The sequence below is a fragment of the Ascaphus truei genome, chromosome 5 (genome assembly GCF_040206685.1).
Source record: "Ascaphus truei isolate aAscTru1 chromosome 5, aAscTru1.hap1, whole genome shotgun sequence".
NCBI lineage: Eukaryota > Metazoa > Chordata > Amphibia > Anura > Ascaphidae > Ascaphus > Ascaphus truei.
In genome coordinates, this window is record NC_134487.1 from 95,077,218 (window position 1) to 95,100,787 (window position 23,570).

At 43.4% G+C, this 23,570-nt stretch overlaps 1 long non-coding RNA gene across 1 annotated transcript in view; it reads right to left on the minus strand.

Moving 5' to 3' along the window:
- LOC142494405 (uncharacterized) overlaps window positions 1-23,570 on the minus strand; it is a 43,115-nt gene that overhangs the window by 18,669 nt on the left and 876 nt on the right. The gene's annotated exons all lie outside the window — the stretch shown is intronic.

A 23,570-nucleotide genomic window follows, 5' to 3' on the forward strand; every position in this document is an offset into this window, starting at 1 on the left:
TAACCCCTTCATTGTCTTAGCGGTGAGGAAGTTGCCTGTAAATGCATTTTTCAGGCATCTGATTTATGCCAGGGGCCTCAGGTGCTGATATTAATGTGTATCATCTCCAGAGACCCCCGGCTTCAATCCGATGCAGGAAAGATACATTTTTTTTTCTAAGTCCTTCTCTCACCACCGCCTCTGAAGCTTCTTGGCAGCTTCATGCCAACTTTTTCTGGTGAGAGGAATTTGGGAGGAAATCGCCATCCTAGATTAGCTAATCGAGGCTACTAGAATTTCACGAGTTTTAAAACCTGTCGATAAGTGGCTTATCGCGGCTCACTTGGCAATGTGTTTTTGACGGCAGCAAAAAAAAAGGTGATTCAGCCCACTTATCGAGGCTTTCTGAATCGCTGTAGGCATTTTTGGCCGATAACAGCTAAAAAGCCTTGGTAACTGGGTTACGAAGGATGCTAGCATAGGCCCCTGAGTGTCCTCCACTGGGAGAAACTGTTTATTGATATACGGTAAAATATATGGTTTAGGATGCTATTGAGAAATAACTTTAGTAACAATGAAATAGTAAAATTGTTGTTTTGTTATTTACAGTGATTTTATTTCTGTTCTTTATTTTAGAGCTAGTGGGACTGTTCCTTTAAGTGCTAAACAAAAAGCTCAGTAGCTGTAGAGAAGCAGTTTAGATTTATTGAGCTTTGGAGACTCTGAGAGATAACAGTTAAATACTGCAGAGTTTGTTTGAGATAAGCAACAGCTGCACTTGGAAGATGTGAAGTGGAAAGTTGCTATACTCCCTGGATTGAAACAGGATAATCAATCATCAGTGAAAGTTTGGAAGCAGAAATACTTCCATAAAAGATCTGATTCTCAATGACTGTAGGAATATTCATGTTCAACTCTAGCATCCATGAGAGGATAAAAGACTATAAAGAGTGTTCCTGTGTCTTTCCCTAAGCACAAAACAATTGAATTTCATTTATTTACACATTAGTTTATTGTAATGTAATATTTTTTATATATTTACATGTGAAATATTTTCATATTTTTCTTTGTTATATATGTTATATAAAATATGTTTTTAAATTACGGAACAGTGATAAAAGAAGTGAAAGAATTTAGTTCCAATTAATATTGTAACTGTCACCTATGAGATGGTATCCACTGTAATTTATGTAATAAGTTACAGAGGATGCTAGTGTTTAACTTTCTTTACCTATCCTAGTTTGGCTTTACTATTTAAACACTATTACAGTGCTTGCTCGGGCTAGATCACTGTGGTTAACAAAACACTGTGGTTTTTCGTCTGTTAGAACGCTGTGGTCACAGATTGTATTGTATTGTATGTCTTTATTTATATAGCGCCATTAATGTACATAGCGCTTCACAGTAGTAATACATGTGGTAATCAAATAAATAACAGATAATATAAATAACAGATCATTGGAATAAGTGCTTTAGACATAAAAGTAACATTTCGGAAGAGGAGTCCCTGACCCGAGGAGCTTACAGTCTAATTGGTAGGTAGGTAGAACGTACAGAGACAGTAGGAGGGAGTTCTGGTAAGTGCGTCTGCAGGGGGCCAAGCTTTATGTATCGTGTTCAGAATATCCACAGTGCTATTCATGTGCTTCTTTAAGCAAGTGTGTCTTAAGGTGGGTCTTAAAGGTGGATAGAGAGGGTGCTAGTCGGGTACTGAGGGGAAGGGCATTCCAGAGGTTTGGGGCAGTCAGGGAAAAAGGTTTAAGGCGGGAGAGGGCTTTAGATACAAAGGGGGTAGAAAGAAGACATCCTTGAGAAGAATGCAAGAGTCTGGATGGTGCATAACGAGAAATTAGGGATGAGATGTAAGGAGGGGCAGAAGATTATGATTTCATTAGGATGAGGGTTTTTTCTGAATTTGAAAAGCTCTCTCAGTAACTCTTGAAATTGAATTAATATTGTTGTTTTTGGATATTGTGTAGAGAGCTTTAGGGGTCTATGTTAGAAGGTACGATAAGTAACTCATTGAGCATTTTGAGCACTTCTCAAATGAGTTGGCATATGTAGCTATTCAGAAAGCTTGGGAAGCATGCAAAACTCGCTTGGGAAGTGCTTCTCCCTGCTCGGTCATCCTCAAGCACAGCTCCGTAGTCTCTTGAATTCTATCCGATGCAGTAAAAATAAATTTTTCTTCTACAGTAAATCACATCGTGGATCCCAGCTCGCCAGATGAGAACAAGTGAGTTGCTGTGAGTTGCAGCCATGATGTGAATATCGAAGCTACCTGAATAGCGGGATATCAAAAAAAAAATGGGAGTTTGAGGCATTGTTTAAATGTCCCATGTCACGTAACGAGGAGATTTAAATGCACAGGAGACACTGGCACCCCATATCTGGACCTGTAACTCAGGAAGCATGGGGTCCCCAGGGCTTTAATGAATGCAGTTAAGCTCCGGAGAGCCCCTGCTACAACACTGTTATTAAAATCAAATAAAAAATGTGTGGTCACCTGTAAGAGCTGTTTAGAGAGATGCAGCACTCTCTATGAAGCTCTCTCTGTGCAGTTCTAACATACTGTGAGCAGATCGCAACAGCAGAACTTAGAAAAAGGCTAAGATAAGGCCACTGGTATCCCGAGCTATATTGGCAATTTCCTACCTCACTGTTTCTGACTTTCGATAATTCTTTCTAGATACCTTGATAACACAAATGTTAGACCGTGAGGTAGAGTCATGCCAAATCGTTCGAATAGGCAGTGATCTTATCAAAGCTACTAGAATAGGCCCTTTAACTTATATAAGCAGTCTGTTTCTCACTGTTGATTTGCATTCTTATGTGAGGTGAAATAAACACTGTGAGGAAACTTAGAATATTTACTTTGGCGGATCATTGATAAATTAGTATTTGTGCCAGATGGAAACCTCTAAAATCTTTGCTGTTTGGTAAATCATGTTCAGTTCTCTAATCATCTTTAGCCGTGAATAGAGATGGGTGAATTTTTGGGGCAAATTTGGATCCTCAGTGGATCTTAAGGTTCCTTTGGTCCGCAGATTTCAGTGGGTCAGTGTCAAAAAGGACAATTCGTGTTTTGCGGATTTTTTTATAATTATTACTAATACACTCTGCGGATTCCGCAACCCACGGACGGATTTGTAGAACCCAACTTGCGGATTCATCCATCCATTGGCGGATTGTTAAGAATTGCTGAATCCGTGGATTGGATTTTACAAATCAGTCCACGGGTTTTATATAATGGCAGATTTTGATGAACCCACACGGATTGAAACTGCCCAAATTCCTTTTGCGGATTTTACATTGCAAAATGGATTTTGGGGTAACATCAGTGAAAATCTGGGAAACGGATTTAGGCAGATTCTCTCATCTCTAGCCGTGAAACTGTTAGCCTTAGTGTAGGCTTAGACCTGGAGAGTGTTATATTTCCTTTCAATAATCTTAATAGCTAAACACTAGGTTGTGCTGGAATCTGTTGCTATGCACTTGAATCTTGTCCTGTGACCTTCTACAGCTAAAATTTAAACTGTTTGCATTAGAGGCAGCTGCATCATAGAGCATGTTGATTTAACCATCAGCTGAACTATTATATAGAAACCTATTAGGTGACTACTTTGTTCTGCCTTCTACCTCTGATTATTTATTTATTAATAAAATGTTTTACCAGGAAGTAATACATTGAGAGTTACCTCTCGTTTTCAAGTAAGTCCTGGGCATAGTTAATATGACAAATAATACATGGTTACAAATACAGTTACATAAATGAACAGGGTATACATTATATACAATACATTGCATGCACAGTTAGAGAAGATGTATATTTTAGGCGTATGTAATAGTTACAGACCAGATTAAAATGTGAGACAGCCTTAGTTTTGAAAGAACTTAAACTGGTGGTGGATGTGAGAGTCTCTGGTAGGTTGTTCCAGTTTTGGGGTGCACTGTAAGAGAAGGAGGAGCGGCCGGATACTTTGTTGAGCCTTGGGACCATGAACAGTCTTTTGGAGTCAGATCTCAGATGATAAGTGCTGCATGTGGTAGGAGTGAGGAGCTTGTTTAGATAGGTGGGTAGCTTGCCCAGAAAGTATTTGAAAGCAAGACAGGAAAGGTGAACTTTGCGCCTAGACTCGAGTGATGACTAATCTAGTTCTTTGAGCATTTCGCAGTGATGTGTGTTGTAGTTGCATTGGACAACAAAACGACAAATTGAATTGTAGAGGGTGTCAAGTTTGCCAAGGTGGGTTTGGGGTGCCGAGCCATATACTATGTCTTCATAGTCGATAATTGGCATTAGCATCTGCTGTGCAATACGCTTTCTGGCCAGCAGGCTTAGGGAGGATTTGTTCCTGTAAAGTACACCTTATTTGGCATAGGTTTTGGATGTCAGGGTATCAATGTGCATTCCGAATGTTAAGTGGGAGTCAAACCATATGCCCAGGTATTTAAAACTAGTAAAAGGAGTTAGGGTGGTGTTAGCGTTGGTTCTGATCTGGAGCTCAGTCCCTGGAAGCTTTAAAAATTTAGTCTTTGTACCAAATACCATTGTTACCGTCTTGTCAGTGTTTAAAAACAGTTTGTTTTGGGAAATCCAGTTTGAGTCTCAAAAAGTCAGACTGAAATATGTGTTCAAGGTCAGAGAGGCTATGACTGTGTGCATATAGGATTGTGTCATCTGCATACATGTGTATTGAGGCTCCCTTACAAGCTGTGGGGAGATCATTGATGAACACTGAGAAGAGTAGGGGCCCCAGAACAGAGCCTTGTGGGACACCAAAGGTGATATCCAGGGGGTTGGATTTAGAGCCTGAGATGGACACATGTTGGGATCTACCTGATAGGTAGGACTGAAACCAGTTTAAAGCATGCTTCCCTATTCCAGAGCTCTGGAGTTTGTTAAGCAGGATAGCATGATCAACAGTATCAAAAGCCTTTGCAAAGATTAGTCAGTCAAATAATTAGTTCACCTCCAACCACGCTTTCTATTGACTACCAATATAATGTAGCTATGGTTCCTGTTCAAATTTATGTTAGAAAGCAGTTTTTCTTTCCTTCTTATAACTATATGCAGATTATAAGATTATCTCCTCACATATATGAGTACTCCCCTATTTTTAGTCACACTCCACTGCCAATATTTTAATTCCCTTGTATATATTCCACACCCAGTGTGTTATTTTGCAGATATTAATAAATGATTTTTTGTTTTTTCTACTCATTATGACTGGTTATACAGTATAGGATACTATCCTGGATCACTGTTATCCTAGCAATAATTATATCACATGAGTGCAATTGTGAGGGATTCTTGTGGGGATAGGATTTTCTACAATCCTATCTCCTATGTGTGTATATAGTATTCAATCATTCCCTTGTGCACCTGTGATATCTTTTATTTACTAAGTTGTTATAATAGGAGAGCGGTGGATCTTGTTATAACTATATGTGCATTTTCTGACATTATTGTATTAAAAAATAAACTACAGTAACAGATACACGGAAAACAAAGAACAATTCCCGCACTCCTCCCAATTGGGTTACAATATACTAGTGACATGTTTACATTTAGAGCCTATATCTGTGTGACAAAGGAGTCATTTGGTTGTATCTTTTAATCAAAATATGATTCAAGTCGGCAAACCTCGTCAAGGTAGACTCCGTTTAGCAGGTACCTATACTGTATATATGTAATTTCTTATTGTCCCATCGACTATATTTTGTGAAGTATGTGAATGTGCCCTGAAGGGGTTAAATAAATTAAGCATACTGCTGCGGCACACTTTATTCGAGCATTTGCCCGTTCTGTGCCGCAGCAGTAGCCTGGCGCGCGCCCGAGTGTGACGGGCGCGCGCCGAAGCAGCGGAAGAGCGCCCTCCGATCGGGGCGCTCTCCCTACCGCTGCCGGGTCCGCCGGGTCCCCCGGAACCCCCTGCCGCTGTCCCGCGATCGCGGGACACCAGGGCTCCCTCGGGGAGTCCCTGGACACGCGTGCAGGGGGCGCACGCTCCCGATGACGCGTGACCGCGCGTCTATGACGCGCGGCACGCCGAGGGGCGGCCACTAGCAAGCCGGGAGATTTCCCGGCTTGCGGTACCGACCACACTTCAATAAAGTGTGTCGGTAGTGGATGCTCATCTGTGATTTGATGCAATTAAAAGCTGGATAAAGCCAGTAACAAAGTTCCCTTATTATAAAGGTAAACTGTGGGTGCACACATACCCTAGTGTGAAATATTAATACTTACACATATCTCTTCTTTCTGTCAGCCATAAACACTCACCTACCTCTTCAGTGGAAGGTGAAGTAACAGACACATGCCAGGTACATAATCACAGACACAGATAGTATTAACATGTTACATCTACAGGATTTTTGCAACTTTTTTTGGGCTGATCTAGAAGATCATTACAAGTCTGGATTTTGTTCCCAACTTGAAATTCTGTCTTACTGGATCAATCAATGCTCGACTACCTGACCTAATTAAATGACTCTGCTTCTACCTGGTGCTTTCAGTATGCATGTATGTATAATTGTACTATATAGCAACAACAATGTAGGCAGTGCTGTACAAAATTACAATACAAGATACAGTACATCAATTACAAACAATGGTATAAGTGGAACATGTAAATGATAACATATGGTAAGGGGAGAATCTGCCCCAAAGAGCTTATCATTTAAAATGTATTTTGGGAGGCTTACAGACACAGTAGGTGTATAAGTGCATTATTAAAAATGCAGTGAGGGAGATTAAGGGCATGTGGAGCTTGTAGTATCGGCATAGAATATTTAAAGAGATGCTTGTTTTTAGCCGGGCTTTGAATGTGGAAAAGGAAGGGGCTTGAGCATTCCATAGGAATAGAGAGATTAGAGGAAAAAGGTTTAAGACAGGAGGGAGTTGTAGAGGTAAAAGGTGCAAAGATGAGACAACTTTCGGTTGAGTGTAAAAGACAAGTAGGGGTTTAATGAGAGATCAGACTTGAGATACAGCATATGACGTAACAGAGGAGTGTAAAGCCTTAAACGAAAAGAGGAGAATGTTGTACTTTATACGGGATTTAATAGGAAGTCGGCAGGCAGAGTTCAGAAGGTCAGAAGCAAATATTATTCTAGAAGAGCAAGAGATGATTTGGGCAGCAGCATTTTGAATGGATAGTAAAGGTGACAGGGTTGAGGCAGGGAGTTCAGATAAAAGTATGTTGCGGTAATCAATACCAGAGAGAACAATGACATGCATTAGGGTACTAGTGGTAATGGAATATAGAAAGGGGTGTGTCTCAGCAATGTTGCGAAGGAAGAAATGGCAAGATTAAGTACTAGCATTTATACGTGGGGAGAAAGAAATGGAGGAGTCAAATGTAACTCCTAGGCAGCATGCTTGCGAGACTGGGTGACTATGTGTCATGGGAGAGGGGGTTTGGCCCGGTATTAAAGGGGTTACACCCCATTTGGCCACCCCTTGCTCTCACTTGGGAAGCAAGGGGTTAACTGGACTGCCGTCCAGTAATGTGTTTTTCCCCTGCTTCAGCAACCAAATGTATATTCCCCTGTAAAAGTGTATTGTTCTCATTCCCGTGTTTGCACCAACACATACACTGGGATTGATGCGGGAGGGAAGGGGTTAATGTTCAGTGATTATAGCCCTTTGTTCCCTTTTCCTGCCTTTTCAGGCTCCATTTTGCAGCCTCCCATGGGTCGCCATTGCAGCTCCATGCATTCCAATGGCAGATCTGGCGGTTTTGGGCCTGTTTCCATCGAAGACCAGCAGGTGGCGTCCGAGAGGAGTAGCGGCGGTTTCCCATTATAAGTCAATGGGGCCATTGACTTCAATGGGATTCCTCGACGCCGACCTCTAGGAACGGGTTGGCAGCCATCCAAAGCGCAGACCGCAACAGCGGATACAATGTCTTTAAAAATAGCTTTTATCACTGAGTTCAAGTTCACCTGCAATTGGCGTGGGAACCTTAGGTTCTAGGGCACCTCGAAATAAAATTCTTGTTGCGCTAACCCCTAGGAACCCCCCACACACGACCACCACCGGGTCCGAGAATGAGGGACCCCTGTAAAGGGTCGAGCTCAGCAAGAGGGTCGCGCCATTGACTCTAATGGCGGAGCGGAGGTCCCATTGAATCTAATGGCGGCGCTCGCCCATGCATTGCCTATGGCGGCAACGACCATTGATTCCAATGGGAGAAAGCCGCGTGGCATTAAAACGGCTAAGTCCAAAACTGTGAAATGTGTAAGTCCATATCTCCGGTTCTGCGAGGACCAGGGGGCTGGGATTTGGGTCGCAGGTAGTCACTGCTCCAGCATGACCGCATGGCCATTTCCAGCCCTCTCCGAACAACCAGATGGAGTATGGGCAACTGTAAAGAACTTTGATTTTCCCCATAGACTCCAATGGCGGCGTTACTCCATTGAAAGGCTATGGCGGAGAAGCCTCATAGACTTCAATGGCGGAGTTGCCCCATTGAAAGTCTACGGCGGCGGAACCCATTGACTTCAACGGCGGAGTTGCTCCATTGAAAGCCCATAGTGGCGGAGCCCATTGATTTCAATGGGAATAGAGTGAAAAGCAGAGATTCATTTTAAAGCGGAGAATCCTGTATTAAAGTAATAAGAGTTTTAAACTGCATTTGTGTATCTCCGGTTCTGGGGGTCGCAGAGAGCTGAAACTTGGCCACCATGGAGAGTCATCTCCGGCATGAGGGAATGGCAAGTGTTAGCCCACTGGGCCCAGCAGAACGGATTATTTTACTATGTGAAGGTATTAAAGTATGAATTGTATTTTGGGTCTGGTATAAAAACTCAGAGCCCATATGTTATGTTAATGATCAGGATGGGAGACAAATGGTCGATCATAAACTCCTGATCAAAGACTCCCCACCCTGCTTGTGTATGTGAGCACACAGGAATGCAGGACATGGGTACTTGATATTATGTGTGGTAATTCACACCTGGGAACAAAGGGTATCCTGGCAAAGCCAGACTTGAAGACGCCAAGCTTGTGGGAGAGGGGCTGAGGAAATAAGCCCCCTGTTTAGAATATTACCCACCCAGTGGGCAGGTATTACGGTGCCCCTCAGGTGAGGTGGCAAGGAGAGATTGGGTGCCGGTAATTGGTCTCGAATGGTATGCACTCAATAATAAAGTATAGGATTCGAATTACATATAAACCAGTGTCCATCCTATGCTCTGTGTTCTTCGTGTCTTTGTGTATTTTTGTGATTGCTGCATGAATTGCTAATCGTGTAACCTGATTACTTCATCATTCCAACCCTAAGTAAGTGTATATTTTGCCTGTTATTTGTATATCTTGTGTGTTCACCCTCTTTAAGGAATAAACTGTATTTATTATATCTAAGCCGTGTTCAATTCAAAACAGAGATATATTTTGGTGTGTATTATTATAGCCTCTCACAAGTTCCCATGACACTATGGGCTGGCCCTAAGCTTGCTGGGCCCAAAGCACCATGCTGGCAGCGGGCCCCCCACTATAAAAAAGTTAAGGGGACTTAGTTTGAAGAGCGGCAGCATTGAAAATCACAACTTTCATTTACTACAGGGTGGCTGACTATTGATTGCTCCTGAATGGGCAAAAGTGCTTTGAGCTAGATGGCTAATAGGGCTTTTGTCCATTAATGTGTGTGACTGGGTGTGGGGGACAGTAGGGTGCCCATTGGTTGTTAATGTGGCTATCTGTGTCCCCCAATGAGGGCATACAGTAGATACCCACAGTGACAATCAATAGATTAAATGTCTTTTGTATTTTTTAAAGTTTTGTAATTAGTATGTTATTTTATTTTAATGTACAGTATAGTATTTTTAAATGGGCAAAAGCACAATTAGCCATATTTGTCTTAATAGGGATTTTTCCCATTCCTGTGTGATGGTGATGAGGCGGTGGGGGTTTGTTGGGGGTAGAGGAAGTGGGATAATGGGGTAGTTGTCCATGGGTGCATGGTTAGGCCTCCATGGTGGGTAGCGGGAGAGGTTAACCCCTTCATTAATTTAGCGGTAGTAACCGCTACAGTAATGAAGGGGTTAAGCCCTCCCGCAATCATCACGGGAGGCCTAAACACCCACCCTGGGACAACTATAACCTTCACCCACCCCCTCTATCATTAAAAATCTGGGTACTGGCGGTTAACCCCTTCATTACCTTAGCAATTATCCACTAAGGTAATTGAGCTATGTTTTTATTTAATTTGAATAGCATAGTATTAAACCAGGGAGTCTCTGGAGCTAAACAGCATTAATTTCAGATCCAGGCACCCTCTGCATGTCACGTGGGTTATTAGGCGTTACTGGCAGGTGATACGGGGGCCTGTACCTCAGGAAGCAGGGGGTACCCAGAGCTGAAATTAATGCGGTTCAGCTCTAGAGACCCCGTGTTTCAATACTATGTTTTTCAAATTAAAATAAAAACAGAGTAATTGCCTGTAAGAGCTGTACAGGGAGATGCAGCATCTCTTTGCACAGCTCTTCCAGACTGCCGGAGTGAAATCGAACGTGAAGTTCATGTCAGTCTTATAGCAAATACTAACTTATACGGTATACCATTTTTTTAACAAATGGTATCTAACATGCGATATATCTTACTAAATACTGTTTTACACAAATATCATGCCTTACGGTAGGAACATATCAACATGTTCAATGTTGCAGTGATAACATCGACACTACTGGAATAGGCCCCTAAGGCTCTTGCCTTCAATTTCCCCACAATATTTGATATACTGTATGTGTCATGATAATGTCATGAGATATTATGTATTTTAATCTATCTGGTGCTTCAGGGGGTTAATGGTGTAACAAGTTGGGTTTAAAAATACAATATGCTTTGTTGTAACAAGTCAGGACTTTACCAGGTTTGTGCTTGTCTTCAAAGCGAGCTTAATTGGGGGATGGAGGGCTATCTTGTATGGCCCACTAAATGTGTCAGGTCGGTTGTATGTTACTGATAGTCTCAAAATAACGGCAGTTGTCTAGCCAGAGATGGGAATAAAATATGGCCCTGTGACAAGTTTATAAACACGATTATTTTAGTGGAAGCTTGAAAGGCATTCTCTGTAGGGTTCTGCAAGGTTCAGGGGGCATGGCTAAGAAAGTATTCAACATAAGAATTACTTTATTAAAATTGAGAATATCATGTGATGTCATCTCCTCTGCATAATATAAGTTACAAATCTGTATTTGTATAACAGAATGGCATGTTCTGACATCATACACTGCATGTTGAACAGGTGCTTGGGGACAGATATTCATTTATCGCTCAGGTTTAGTAGTCAGACAGTCATGCATAGTTTTGTTGTGTCCGCCATGAATGTATTGATGTGACTCATGTGTGTGTAAATATTAGTGAATGAAAGTAATGAGGGCATTCATGTTACGATATTGAAGAGAAGTCGAACTTTCATTTGTAAAGGTTTTTTTTTTACTGTGTCATAAAACTGTCAATCTCACAGCTGATTTACGACAGGGTTGGGCTTCTGTTGTTTCCATGGAAAAAGAATGTATTTAAGTCTTAGAATGAAGAAAAAGGTGTAAGCGCAAATAGTACTACTTAAATGTGCAAAATACTAAGTGAACATAAATAAAGTTCAGTGTGAATGGTGATAAATCAAAAGTGATCCTATCCTTGGTAGAAAGTGCAGCTCCCAAACAGGACTCAGACCTAGTCCAGACAAAGTATTGGCAGAAAAACCAGGGTCAAATTTCATCCAGGGATATAAATAAATAAATAACAACAATAGTGCAACATAGTGTACACAATCTAAATCAGAATCGGATAAATCTGTAAATGTTAAACTCACGTGCTCCACGTGGAAATCAGGCAGTGTGGTTATATAGAGTAACCAGCTCAGAAGAACATCTAGATAGGCTCTTCATACATCCAGAAACAAATTTCCATAGAGTCAGTAGAGGAGAAGAGAGGGAGGGGAATCCAACATACAGGTCTGGTGGACTAGAGCCGATAATTCGTTCCAGATATTCAGCTCTGTGATTTCATGTACTGCTTAGCGGCCGTTTAGCGGGTTCAAGGGAGTTTGGGAGTGATGTTGTCCAGTTCCAGTGCTTTGACCCAGGATGGTCTGAATGCTCACCTCACACACATTTGTGTAAGTTCATTACTTTGTGTTTAATATTTATTAAAGCAATCTTCACTATATTTGCTTTGTCTCCTCTATGTAGGATGCCCCTCCCTCACTTCTCCTATACGGACCATATGGAAGTTCGTTTCTGGATGTATGAAGAGCCTATCTAGATGTTGTTCTGAGTATTTTACTCTATATAACCACACTGCCTGATTGTCACGTGGAGCACGTGAGTTTAACATTCACAGATTTATCCGATTCTGATTCAGATTGTGCACACTGTGTTGCACTATTGTTGTTATTTATTTCTTTTATGTCCTTTGATCAAATTTGCACCCTGATTTAAGTTTTAGCAAAGATTCTGAAAATCAGATTTCAACCATGTTGTGTTTGGACCAAACATGTGAGTCTCAATTTTGAACCAGTGACCTCTCTGGGAGAAAACCTATGGAATTTGGAAAACTGTTCTGCATCTATTATAATTGTATTTTCTTGTAATCCTTTTTCTGTAATCTAAGCACTGCATTTTTATATATATTAAAACATTTAATAAGTGATGCTGTGGGCTCTGAATGAACTGATACGCTCTGGAGAGAGTATTTACATTTTCAGACACATTTTGCTACAACAGATTTTTGTGTGTTAAAGTGCATAGTTTTTTTCTATCTTAAACTGGGACCTGGACCCTGGCAAATATTAATTTGACATCTTGTCTTTATTTGCCTATCTCGGGTGGTTGCAGCGTATATATATGATTGCAATTGAGTAAGGGGTAATATTAACTTATCAGAGGTACCTTGCGTAGGTTAAAGGTGAATTGCCTAAAGTAGCCATGTGTATTAACCCTGATTGCATATCTAAGTCACGTGTCCACTTGTGTGCTGTTTGTGACAGGTGGTATACTGTCCTGGCCAACTTAAAACTAATTTGGCTGCCGCCGCTGTTTAAAAACAGCAGCTTATCTATTGAAGCGGCAGCCGCGCGTGAAACTCCGTTTTAAACGGAGAGAAGCCCCGCGGTTAGCCCGCTATACACCCGGCTAGCTTTAGAATAAAGCTGGCCGGGACAGTATGGGGACAGATTTAGGGGAGATATTACTCATTTTAGGGACCTTTGAGGAGGTGAAAAGTGGAACCGCTTGTGATCGGAGTATTAACCCTTGTCCTGAAACAGGTCATGTGCACACCTGTGTGCTGTATGTGACAAAACCTATTACTGATTCTCAGTCTTCTATTTCAGAAACAAGCATACCTGTCCCTGTTTCCTCTGCAGTACTTGGTATAACCACTACTGATTCTCAGACTCCGCTTCAGAGACAAGCATATCTCCCTCTTATCCCTCTGCAGTACCCTTTATAACATCTGTTAATTCTAAATAAATATGTTCCCATTTTAAAGGCAGTCTTACTTATCTCTGATTCCTGTGCAGAGCCTGTGGTGCCCCTCATTGATCCAAAGGCTCCCACTACTGACTCTAAGGCCTCGGTCCCGCTGCGCTCGGTGGCGCGAGCAGCCACACGCGAGTTCCCCACCAGCAGGGGAATCCTGCGGAGCCGGTCCTGGTCCCCCCTGGCTGCACAGCTTACTACACGCTGTGGCGCGTCAGCCGCTATGGGATACAAGAGAATGGTGATCCCTAGCGTTGACACGTCACGTGGTGTGGCTGTGAGCCAATGGGAATGGGGAGGGGAGGCTTCGGGAGGAGGAGAGGCTTCGGGGAGCGGGGAGGAGTGTGGAGTGAAAGCAGCATGAGTGCCTGTCTGTGTGTGTGTCTGAGTGCGTGCGTGCCTGCCTCTGTCTGTGTGTGTGTGTTGCTTTACTTACCTTCAATCAGCAGCCCGAGCCGTGGAGGGAGGGGGGGGAGAGTAGCGGGTCCCTCCGCTCAAGCCACGCCCCCCTCCCGCTCAAGCCTCCCACTCCCGCCCACCTCCCGCTCCGGCTCCCGCTCCCTACAGACCGCATATCGCGGTCTGTGTATGTCAGCGCAACGCCTGTCTGCAGTGCGGGCGCGCTGACTCTGGGAGCGGGGCCTTAGCCTAAGGCTTCCACTTCAAAGACAGGTTTACCTCTCACTGATTTTCTGATGGTATCTTATATAACCCTTACTGATTATAAGGAACCTACTTTAAAGAGAGAGTTACCGCTCATTGATTCCTATTCAGTGACTGTTGTACCGGTTGCTGGTTCCTATGCTCCCGCTTTGAAGATGAGCGCACTTTTTTTTGATTCCCCTACAGTATCTTATGCACTCTGCTGATTTTATGACCCCATTGCAAAGACCAGCTTTTTGCACACTGATTCTCTTGCAGAGCCTGATGTATCCATGACAGATTCCAAGCCTTCCATGTCAAAGACAAGTTTATGTATTGATGCATTCTGATACCCAGCTGCCCAATGGTGCTAGCCTCCTACTGACCGCAGATAACTACAGTACTTTGTCACATTGACTGTCAAATATAAGTGGCTATGTGGCTATGTGTGTCTGGAAATGTGTAATCCCAGCCCACACTAGCAAGGTTTTATTCTGGATCTGGTCTGTGCTGAAAAAGGAGCACACCTGAGATACCTGGCTAGAAGATATGCTAATGTCTATGCAAAGTGAGTCTCTTATAGAGTTGATTAGCCTAAGACACCAACCTAATGACTAGAATGGTGTCAGGCCCAACAGGACTTCAACCTACAGCTACTGTATTTCTAGGCCACGGCTCCAGCAGAGTGAGCTAAACCAGCTGATGGCTTGCCCTGCACACAGTCTACTTAGAGCATACCTCCAAGGGATATCTATTTTGTTGCTTGTAACCTTGAAAGCACTTGAAGCACAAAGTAATAATATGTACTCAGGGATATGAGTTACTGAGGCCAGGTGAGATTAAATAAAAGATGAACAGAACATGGGCTACCTCGCTTTACTGGGATAGAAGAAAATGGGTGCCACCTCTACTGCTCTAGGGATTACAAAGTTAGAACTGTGCTTTAACAAGCAAGAACTATTATTATTTGTAGACAAATATTCTTGGTACTATCTGTTATTAGATTACTTTCATTTTATTAGTCCTGATCTGTGCAATCTCATTTATATAGTTTGTAAAGAGGGCATTAAATCTCTTCTATGTACCAATCTATTTAAGCAGATATGGCCTCTTTCAGGTTGATTGCACCTCTGAAGAAGCTAACCTGTGATTTAATGCATTTTGCATTTTCAATCTGCATTGTCAAACAAGCTCAGGAGTCTTTTGTTCTGCAAATATAAATATACAGGCTTTGTTCATTGCTTATCATTTTGCTTAAAATACCACTAAATACCAGGTCTCACTTCTAGGACCAGTACACATTATGGTTTGATCACCCTAAGATCTTGTGCTTTTTATAATTCCGATATCTTTTATTATTCACTTAATTCTGTCTCTTAATAAATGTATAACATTTTAACTCACTCAGTTAGGTTAATACATCACGGATACATTGTATTACGTTATGCATCCTCTATTTTGCAGCTGTTTGGAGGTCTTTTCTAAAAAAAAAAAAAATTATATGTCTTAAAAGTTACTTTGTTCAGGTCATTATACATCTCTAAGGAGTATTTTACCACCTGGAGTATTTAAGAGTACACCTCCTCTAAAGGATTGTTTTTTTCTCTCTTCATATTCTAATAGAGATTAAATAAAACACATGTTTTCTGACACAAAAAAAACCAAGGTGAAGCATAGCTAATAAAGCAGATGAAGAGAGAAAGTACTATAAGAAAGTGATCTGGTGACTTGAGTTAGTATTTCGAATTTTAAAGTCATAAAGACAGTGGGCCATATTTACTAAGCAGTGTTCGGTCAAAAGGCACCTTTGGTGCTGCAATACATTATAGCCTATTGAAGCAAATGGACAGCATGGTATCTTCCCGTGCCAAAATATGTTTCATGGTAGAAGACTGCTTATTAGATATGCTTCTCTATCCTAGAAGATGTGCTTTGTACAGGTATGAGCACTCAACAAAAAGTAGCGCTAAAAAACAAGTATATTGTGACAGTGGTACAGCCATGACTGGTTTATTTCACACTGCTATAGCTGTTCTGAATAAAAGAGGTATACATTGGGAGATTTAAACATTACGGGGATACCGGTACACCATACCGGGACCTGTATCTCGGGAAGCAGGGGTGCCTGGACCTGGAATTAATGCAGCTCATCTCCGGAGACCCCCTGCTACAGTACACTGTTATTAAAATGTAAATAAAAACAGCTTCATTGCCTTAGCGGCCACATATGATAAACAACATTGCAATTTTTACGGCTAATTCGGTCAATTTTTACGGCTTTTGAAAGTGTTCCTCATTGCAAGAGTTTAAGAAACCGGCTTTAGATATGAGAAGAAGATTTAAATAACGCGGACATAGTCAGAGATTCATCAAAAGAGCATACCACAGAGCACTGACTACATCAAGACCGCAACTCCTAACAAAAAACACAAGAAACCAGACCCTTCTAGAAAACACAATAAAATACATTGGCACATACAATAATCAATAGGGTGCCATACATAACATCTTCATGAGGTATTGGCACATTCTCATGGAAGATGAAGATCTCAGACAGATATTAAATACTACACCCAACATGGGGCCTCATTCTGTAAGCGTCGATAAGGCACTTATCAACCACTTATCAGCCAAAATGCCTACTCATATTCGGTAAGCCTCGATAAGTGGCTGATAACGGCTTGTATCGCCATAAAATCTTATGACCAAAATAAAATCGCGATCAGCCACTTATCGACCATTTTCGGAATGATCATAAACTTGTGCAATTCTAGTAGCCGCGATTTGCCTATCACCGCCTATCGCAGCCTATCACTGCCCTAAAAAGTTTAATACCGCTAAGGTAATAAAAGGGTTAACCCAACCGCTACCCACCCGCAAGTTCTAGACACCCATCCTTAGGGCTAATACCCCCTTCACCCACCCGGGAGGCCTAAGCACCCACCCCGGACTGACTATACCCACCCTGTACCCATTGACTAGTATAGTGATACATCATACCCATATAATAATATGGGCATGATAAGCCTCTATAGCACTCAATGGGCACCCTAGTTACAATACATTAATGCACCAGACACACAATAATTAAACATAACTCCAAAAAACCATACTTCACTAAATAAAAACAGTAGCCAGCTAATCCAATGAATACAAGCAATAACAACATCAACAATGAATTAATTAAACCATTAACCAATCCACACAATTAATTCCTAAAACAACTCGGAATTATTTTAAACAGTAACCATCAAACCAATTAATTTCTACAAAATTAATAAATTAATTGAAACATTAAACTACAAAGAAATAAATTCAAACAATATCTGAAATAACCATTAGACGCCTTAGCTAACATAATACAACATTAAGTAAAAACGAACAACAATCGGAAACATTTGATTTCCATCAAGCAGGAAAAAAACAAACAATGACATCCACATAATAAACTGTAATTGAAAAAAACTACAGCAATACCAAGCCAGAAATGCCCCCCTAAAGTTGTACAGATTAATATATTATCAGTCAATGTGCCTCCCTCAATAAATCAAAAAACACATCCAATGAAAAAACCTGTTTAAAAATACTTTTACAAATATTCAATATATTACTTACCATTAGAAGCGCTGGCCCTCCGACTCCCGGGGAAATAGGAAGCTCACGTACCTTGAAGGCCTCCAACAGCATCCGATGCCATCCGCCATGAAGATCCGGATCAGGTACCCAATCTTCTTTTTTCTTTCTTTAATCACCTTCTTCTATCTTCTCTGTCACATTTCTTGATCTTCTTTATCTTCTATCTTTATCTGTCAATCCAAAAAGCCGCATGGTAGTTCCCAACCGATGTTGTCTCGTCGTCTTCTTGGTCTCAAATGAGGCGTCATGGCCTTAAATAGGGCTTGTGACGTCACTTTTAGCCTCAAATGATTAACAGCCACCTGATTGGCTCTTAAAACCATGTGCCGATTTTAATTTTTTTTTTTAAATGACGTCACTTAACCCTTTCCGGTCGAATGTCGGAGTATATCCGACAAAATAGTTTTGTACTTAAGGTCCAATGTCAGATCGGGAGGGGGGAGGGGAAGATGTGGAGTGAGGCACCGTCAGCACATCCCCCTTGCACCGCACTGATGCTCCCCCCCCTGCGCCGACCCCTGCACCCCCAAAACCCCTGACAGATCCGCCCACCCTCAAAGCCCTGCGCAGATCCGCCCAGACCCAAATCCCTGCGCAGATCCGCCCACCCCCAAATCCCTGCACAGATCCGCCCACCCCCAAAGCCCTGCGCAGATCCGCCCACCCCCAAAGTCCTGCGCAGATCCGCCCACCCCCAAAGCCCTGCGCAGATCTGCCCACCCCCAAAGCCCTGCGCCGATCTGCCCATCCCCAATGGCCAGATCCGCCCACCCCCAAAGCCCTGCGCCGATCTGCCCACCCCCAATGGCCTGCACCGGTCTGCCCACCCACAAAGGCCTGCGCCAATCCGACCCCCCCTACCCCCCTCCAAAACCCTGCACCGATCCCCCCCCCAACCCTACACCGATCCGAATCCCGCCCCCTACAGACCTGCACTGATCGCCGCCAGCAGCCTGGCACGATCCACGCAGGCAGCCCCACGATGACTCCCAGCAGCTGACACCGGAGGTAGGGAGGTAGGGGGTAGGGAGAGGGGGGGTTGTGTGTGCGTGCTGTGAGTGCGTGCAGTGAGTAGTGAGTTTGTGCGTGCGTGCAGTGAGTAGTGAGTTTGTGCGTGTGTGCAGTGAGTGCGTGCGTGCGTGCGTGCAGTGAGTAGTGTGAGTGCATGTGTGTGCAGTGAGTACTGAGTGCGTGTGTGCAGTGAGTGCGTGCTTGTTTGCAGTGAGTGTGTGCGTGTGTGCAGTGAGTAGTGAGTGTGTGCAGTGCTGTGAGTGTATGCAGTGAGTAGTGAGTGCGTGTGTACAGTGAGTAGTGAGTGTGTGCAGTGAGTAGTGAGTGCGTATGTGTGCAGTGAGTAGTGAGTGATTGTGTGCAGTGAGTAGTGAGTGATTGTGTGCAGTGAGTAGTGAGTGAGTGCGCGTGTGTGTGCAGTGAGTAGTGATTGCATGTGTGCAGTGAGTAGTGAGTGATTGTGTGCAGTGAGTAGTGAGTGATTGTGTGTAGTGAGTAGTGAGTGAGTGCGTGTGTGCGTGCAGTGAGTAGTGAGTGCGTGTGTGTAGTGAGTGTGTGCATGTGTAGTGAGTGCGTGCATGTGTGCAGTGAGTGCGTGCAGTGAGTGCGTGCAGTAAGTGTGTGTGTGTGTGTGTGCAGTGAGTGTGTGCGTATGTGCAGTGAGTGCATGCATGTGTGCCGTGAGTTCGTGCGTGTGTGCAGTGAGTACGTGCGTGTGTGCAGTGAGTCGTGAGTGTGTGCAGTGAGTGCGTGCATGTGCAGTGAGTAGTGAGTGCGTGCATGTGCAGTGAGTAGTGAGTAAGTGTGTGCATGTGAGCAGTGAGTTGTGACTGCGTGCATGTGTGCAGTGAGTCCGTGCGTGTGTGCAGTGTGTGTGCAGTGTGTGTGTGCAGTGAGTGCATGCGTGTGTGCAGTGTGTGTGCAGTGAGTAGTGAGTAGTGAGTGCGTGCATGCAGTGCGTAGTGAGTGTGTGCTGTGAGTAGTGAGTGTGTGATGTATGTGTGGGGAAAAAAAAGAAGCTGTTTGTGGGTTTTTTTCCTGAAAATTAATTTAGACCAACTGGCGCACTTAATGAAAATTTAATTGGACCGCAAAGGGTTAAAGGGAATGATGCCAGCCAATCAGAATGGCTGTGCTTCATTTGCCTTTAAGATGACGTCACTAAATCCAAGATGGCCGGTGTCACATGGTATTTCAGCCAATCAGAGTGTGGAATTGGTTCCCACGATCTGATTGGCTGAAATACCATGTGACGCAGGCTGCGTGTCGGGTATGATGTACCACTATACTACTCAATGGGTACAGGGTGGGTATAGTCAGTCCGGGGTTGGTGCTTAGACCTCCCGGGTTTGTATCGGGGCAGGGTGGGTTAACCCCTTAATTACTATAGCGGTTATTAACCGCTAAGGTGATTAAGGGGTTAGAGGCCATTAAAATGTCTTTATTATGTATATATGCTTTCTGGCAACGGAGGACAGAGGGACATGCTGGTGTGGTAAGTAGAACTGTATTTATTTACTTTATTGATGCATGCTAATGTTGTGTTTAATAATGGGCAAATAATCTGTTATCCATATCTGGATAATAGTTATTTTGCCCATTACTGCGTGTGTTTGGGCGGAGGGGGGCGTATATTGATGTGTATTAAATATTTTTAAATATACATTTCTTTCATAGTGCCTATGTGCAGGGGGTCTCCGGAGCTGAACCACGTTGGTTTTATGTCCGGGGACCCCCTGCTTCCCAAGATACAGGCCCCATTATGGAGTGCCGGTATCCCTCTGCATTGAAATGTCCCGCGTCACGTGACCGGGACATTTCCTTGCATAGGAGATACCGGCACCCCATAAAAGTGCCTTTATCTCGGGAAGCAGGGGGTCCCCGGACATAAAACAAACGCAGTTCAGCTCCAGAGACCCCCTGCACATCTACACTATGAAACACATGTATATTAAAAAACATCATTTGTGGGCGACATTTTCGCTGTGAGAGGCGGCTCTCTCAGAGCCACTCTCTCTGCAACAGAAATGTATCGCCGGGTGAGGCCTTTTCAGAGGCTCTATGCTATCGCTGGCAGCAAATCGCTCGTTTTGGGAATTTTGCTATGAACGGTAATGAAGGCTTACTGAATACCGTGATAGCAACGCCCCATAAAACAGCGATTTAAATGCCCTGGCTTCTAATTTTAATCAACCTTTACTGCATGAGGCCCATGGTCTGTAGAAGAACACAAAATATAAAAGATAAACTGGTACCCAGCCATTTTAAACAGACCTCTGCACAAACCTGGTTACCACCGAAACCTCAAGGCTGTTATCAATGTGGTTGGTGCAAGGCTTGTGCATCTGTCCTCACTACCAAAACTTTCTCAGATTCCCAAGGTACAAATACGTACCAAATTAAACAGTTTAGAAATTGCACTACAAAACAGGGGTGATCTATCTCATCATCTGTAGCTGTGGAAAACATTATATCGGTAAGACATTTAGGCCCTTCAAGATTCGTATACTTGAGCACCTTGGGTCAGTCCGCAACTACAAGGACACCCCGGTCGGAAGACATGTAGAATTGCACAACGGGAATACATAGTTACATAGCTACATAGTAGATGAGGTTGAAAAAAGACATGCATCCATCAAGTTCAACCTATGCTAAATTTAGACAACAGATACTGTACTTTATCATATATCTATACTTACTTATTTATCCAGAGTAAGGCAAACAAAAACCCCAGTGACATGCCATCCAATGATATCTCATAAGGGGAAAAATAAATTCCTTCCTGACTCCAAGCATTGGTAATCGGATTACTCCCTGGATCAGCATCCTTCCCATGTTTACTTATTTGGTATATCCCTGTATACCTTTCCTTTCTAAAAATATGTCCAACCTTTTTTTGAACAAATCTATTGTATCTGCCATCACAGTCTCCACAGATAATGAATTCCACATTTTAACTGCCCTTACTGTAAAGAACCCTTTCCTTTGTTGCTGGTGAAATCTCCTTTCCTCCAACCTAAAGGAATGACCCTGAGTTCTTTGTAATGTCCTTGGGATAACTAGTTCCTTTGAAAGCTCCTTGTACTGTCCCCGAATATATTTCTATATAGTTATCATATCCCCTCATAGATGCCTTTTTTCTAATGTAAATAAATCTAATTTAGCTAGCCTCTTCTCATAAGTTATATTGTCCATCCCCTTTATTAATTTGGTGGCTCTTCTCTGCACTCTCTCTAGTTCCATAATGTCTTTTCTAAGGAGTAGTGCCCCAAATTATACTCCATATTCAAGGTCTGGTCTTACTAATGCTTTGTAAAGGGGCATAATTATGTTTACTTCCCTTCCATTCATTGCCTGTTTAATGCAAGATAAGATCTTGTTTGCCTTTGCAGCTACTGCATGACTTTGGGCACTATTGCTAAGCCTACTGTCTACAAGCATTCCTACTACTTTTTTGCTGGTGAAATCACCTTTCCTCCAACCTTAAGGGATGACCCTGTGTCATTTGTACTGCACTTGGGATGAATAGTTCTTTTGAAAGATCCTAATTTTGCCCCCTACACTGGCGACACAGTTTATTACACTGCGGCCAGATCCGCAAGCCGGGAGATTTCCCGGCTTGCTAGTGGCCGCCCCTCGGCGTGCCGCGCGTCATAGACGCGCGGTCACGCGTCTTCGGGAGCGTGCGCCCCCTGCACGCGCGTCCAGGGGCTCCCCGAGGGAGCCCTGGTGTCCCGCGATCGCGGGACAGCGGCAGGGGGTTCCGGGGGACCCGGCGGACCCGGCAGCGGTAGGGAGAGCGCCCCGATCGGAGGGCGCTCTTCCGCTGCTTCGGCGCGCGCCCGTCACTCTCGGGCGCGCGCCAGGCTACTGCTGCGGCACAGAACGGGCAAATGCTCGAATAAACTGTGCCGCAGCAGTATATATATTTGTATTTAATTCATATCACTTGTTAGGTACTTCTTTTCTAATGTAACAAATCTAATTTAGCTAACCTCTCCTCATAAATCAGATTATGCATTCCCTTTATTAATTTGGTGGCTCTTCTCTGCACTTTCTCTAGTTCCGTAATGTCTTTTCTATGGAGTGGTGCCCAAAATTGTACTCCATTTTCCAGGTGTGGTCTTTCTAATGCTTTCTTAAGGGGCATAATTATGTTTATTCCCTTCTATCCATTGCCCACTCAATGCATGTTAAAGTAAAGTGTAGCAGTGTTCCCTCTTACCTCCGGTGCCGGGGAGGGGGACGGCTGAGGTGTATGGGAGTGATGGAGCTCTGTGGCATACCTGGCAGATGGGGGGCGCCATGTTGCAGTTCGTGCATGCGCAATTGCAGCCATGTGCATGCGCAGAGAGGTGAGAAGTTGTGGCCATTTTAGGTTTGTGCATGGGCAGTGGAGTCTTTACGCATGCGCAGTCCCCAGAGTTGCGGCTGCCATCTTAGGAGAGGCTTCGCAAAAGGACTACATGTCCCATGAGCCTGAGGGACATGCAGGCAGAATGTTGATACAATTTGGCAGTTACAGGCAGATACAGGCAGTTACTGGAGTTGCTGGCAGTTGCTGGAGTTACTGGCAGTTACTGACAGTTGGAAGGAGGGAACCGTGGAGGTAGTGTCCCCTGGACTAGGACTAGATTTGTCCCTTAGGTCCCAGCTAGGTCCTAAGTCCCCTTCTAGATTGTGGCTGCTTTAAGGAAGACCCCAGACAGGGATGTTACCCTTTAACCTTATAGTGTCAGGTGTAGCACCAGTAAAGAGACGCCATGCGGTGACCTGCAGCCTGCGGTTTGGGATCAGACCACAGGCAACTA